This window comes from Typopeltis vanoorti, chromosome 11, assembly GCF_054136105.1.
Source record: "Typopeltis vanoorti isolate ZY-2024b chromosome 11, IOZ_Tvanoo_1.0, whole genome shotgun sequence".
In the NCBI taxonomy this organism is placed as follows: Eukaryota; Metazoa; Arthropoda; class Arachnida; order Uropygi; family Thelyphonidae; genus Typopeltis; species Typopeltis vanoorti.
Window position 1 is genome coordinate 80,922,526 of NC_143559.1, and position 3,733 is coordinate 80,926,258.

At 37.5% G+C, this 3,733-nt stretch overlaps 1 non-coding gene across 1 annotated transcript; it reads left to right on the forward strand.

Moving 5' to 3' along the window:
- Nucleotides 1-2,708: 2,708 nt before the first annotated feature.
- On the forward strand, nt 2,709-2,781 carry TRNAV-UAC (transfer RNA valine (anticodon UAC)). Its single transcript has one exon. It is a non-coding gene; the product is annotated as a tRNA-Val (tRNA).
- The last annotated feature ends 952 nt before the right edge of the window (nt 2,782-3,733 follow it).

A 3,733-nucleotide genomic window follows, 5' to 3' on the forward strand; every position in this document is an offset into this window, starting at 1 on the left:
ACTAAAACAAATTGAAATAAAAGAGGCTGAAGGGGCCTGGGTTCGCGCTAAAATAAAAACAATGGAACAAGATGAAGGAAGGACCAAAGCTGCGTGGCTCTTTGAAGAGCAAAAAAAGCAGAAAGCACAATTTAATAAAATAAAACACGAGGAGTTAGAAATCGAGGGAGATGCAAATCTCCTCCGATTCTTCCACTCACAATACACGAATACATTCTCTGAAAAAGAAAACGACGAAACAGAAACACAAAACTTCTTGACACAACTACCAAGACTCACAGACAAGGAGGCAGAACACATAGACTCACCAATCACGCCAACAGAATGCAATCATTACACAAATCCCGAGGACCCGACGGCCTCACCGCGGAGTTTTACAAAGCGTACTACCCCCTGTTTGAGACACTATTTGTGAAAATGCTATCCGAAATACACCATTCGGAGAGCATCCCAGAACAGTTCAACCTCGGCTACATAACATTAATTCCCAAAGAGAAAGACACAGCAAACAACGTAGAGACACAATGGAGAGGAATCATACTCCTCAATACAGACCAAAAAATTTTAACTAAAATTATTTCCGAAAGAGTGCAGAGACACATAAACCAGATCATATCCAAATCCCAAATCTGCGGAATAAAAGGCCGCAAAATAGAAGACAATATCCTTCAAATTCGATGTATATATGAGCACTACCAGGCAACACAACAACCAGGTCTACTGGCAGGTCTCGACATTGAAAAGGCCTTTGACTCAGTGAGTCATCATTACCTGCATGAAGTCATCAAAGCTGCAGGTTTTGGGAAAAAATTTCAGAATCTGATTTCAAATATTTACACCACAGCAGAGTCTCGCCTAATCATAAACAAGAAACTGTCTGCACCGGTCAAAATTAAATGCTCGGTCAGACAAGGAGACAGTCTCTCTATGATCCTCTTTGGTCTCGCCTTAGAGCCGGTGATACGAGAAATATCGAAGCATCCTGTCATAGCGGGCACTCACATAGGAGGTGAAAGAAAAACAAAAGTGCTCGCTTATGCCGATGATGTAACCCTAACCGTAACTACAGCCGAGTCCTTCACGCTCGCATACAACATACTCAAAAAATTTGAAAAAGCGTCAGCACTCAAAGTAAACCTTCACAAGTGCCATGCGATGTTCCTCGGTAGGTGGGTAAACAGGCCTACTATGCCGAACGACATAAAAATAAACAAACACCTACCACTTCAGGGGATCGTCATAGGGGAACAAATCCAACACAACACACAGTGGGAGCTTGCACATACAAAAATAACCAAGAAAATTTACACAGATGAGACACAGACAACTATCACTAACAAGTAAAGCTAAAATATGCAATCAATACTTACTGTCTAAGATATGGTACCTCATGAACAATACCAACTACAACGGTCAAGCAGTAAACAGAATACACAGAGAGTGCGCAAAGTTCATCTGGGGCTCCAAATACGAACCCATCAGAATATCCACAATATTCCATGACACTCAGGCGGGAGGACTCGGATTAATAAACGTACACCTAAAATAAGTGCGAGAGCAAAAATCATAGAGAGAGCTTATACAGAAAAAAAAGCGTGGAGCGCATATATAATATATTATATGCAGAAGATAATGCCCGACAAAGTAATATGTTCCATTCCGCATTCGAGTGGCAAAACACCGAGAATGTTCCACGAGATTGCGGAAGGTTACAACTTTATTAACAAATACATAGGAATAAACGAATTCTTGAAGATGAGACCTAAAGCAGCACACATCAAACTCACGCGTACAGTTATGCCACCACCACAACACCGGGAGATTGAAAGAGGGACACTAAGACTATCAAAGGCACTTAAAAAAGCTTTCAATCTGCCCATAAACCCAAAATTAAAAACATTCTACTACAAAGTACACCACGCTTGTTTGCCCACCAAAATATGGTGCACAGCGAAAGGGATCCCTCTTCAAGGCCACACCAGATGTCATTTTTGTCCCCAACCAGAAACACTTTACCATTTAATGATGTACTGCCCTCACACCTCCCAAATATGGAACACGGTTCAAACATTCCTAAAACACAAAGAACCCTTAACAGAACACACATTATACTGGTTAAACGAAGGTAACATTAACACAACTAAAGCAATCATCATTATAACAACCATGTACTCGATTTGGACATACAGATGCGACAAAATTTACGGAAGGGGAAACAGGACCAGACATACTCAAGAAAATAAACAACATATTAAAAGAAACAATCACAGATACCATAAACAGAAACAAAATAACAAAACACCAATGGCGGCAAGTGGGTCTCATCTCAGAATTCGAAGAACAACTGCAAATCATAGAAATAAAGGACCCACCATAAATTTAAAAAAAAAAAAAGCATAAAACACACATATACACGATAAAATAAATATACATAAGCGAAAGAAAAGCATATTGTAAACTTTTTCATTAAGCTGTATAACCACTTGTACATTAATTGCTTTATGCTATGATTAGTTGTAGTTCTGTGCATAATATTTGTCAACTATAGAGGTTGTAGTTTAGTTTTTATGCATCCAAAATGTCAATGACAGTTTATATAGTGGAAGAACTTGATGACATTTTACTGATCCGGTGGGTAACTCAAATCTCTGCCAAAATGTAACCCTCTCCTTCTATGTTAAGAAAATTTATATGTAAAGTAACTATATGGTTCCGTGGTGTAGCGGTCATCACGTTTGCTTTACACGCAAAAGGTCCCCGGTTCGATCCCGGGCGGAACCATTTTTTTCCCCCCTCTCTTTTCTTGTGCCCATACAAAAAACTATTTAGGCACAATATTTGAACAAGGATAGCAAATTAATTATGCGAATACATAACATAAGAAGCAAAGCTGGTATACGTGAAGCAAGATTTACACGGAATAAGAGAGAAATTAACTAAACTCTAAACAAGTATTCAAGAAAACAAATGAAAGTTTAAATATCACCGATCTGAGAGCTTTAAGAAAGTTTAGGGAATGAACAGATGGCAGGATCATGTGAAAAATGAAGATATTAGGAAGGAATTGTTAGTATGTAAGAATGTGTAAACAGAATTGAAGATAGTATGGTTTACTTAAATAGAATTGGAGAAGAAAGGTAAGAAAAACAAGTGTTTGGTGCCCGGATGGTAGGAAACATGTCCAGAGGAAGGCCAAGAACTTAGTAGATTGATGCAGTTAGAGGCGGTCTGGAAGACCGATATGTAAGATCTGACCAGGGACGGATTTGCGCATAAGGTAGACAAGCTATAGATTTGGGACTCCTCCTTAATACAGATAACCTGCAATTATCCATTAGAGAGAGGTTCTTAGAAGATAACTTAAATCCGATCCTGAATCTGGCAATATCAATATTGACAGATAGCAGACTAATTTGGAAGAAAATTGTTATCAGAAAGTTAGTAATACATTTATCATGCAATGCTTATCGTAATGTCCTGTACTTTCATTTGGGATACGTATCAGGGATTGGTGACTTTTTTAACGATTGCATTTTAAAAATGTTAAATTCATACATGTAAATAGTATTCCCCCACTTAGCACTTTAAACCTAAAATATTCTAGAAATACATTTAAAATAAATATTTATAAATTTATTTATTTATTTATTTGTAATTTATTGAAAAAAAAAAATATATATATATATAAATACCTGAAATGAGAATAAGTTATAATTTACAAATTTCTGAGTTC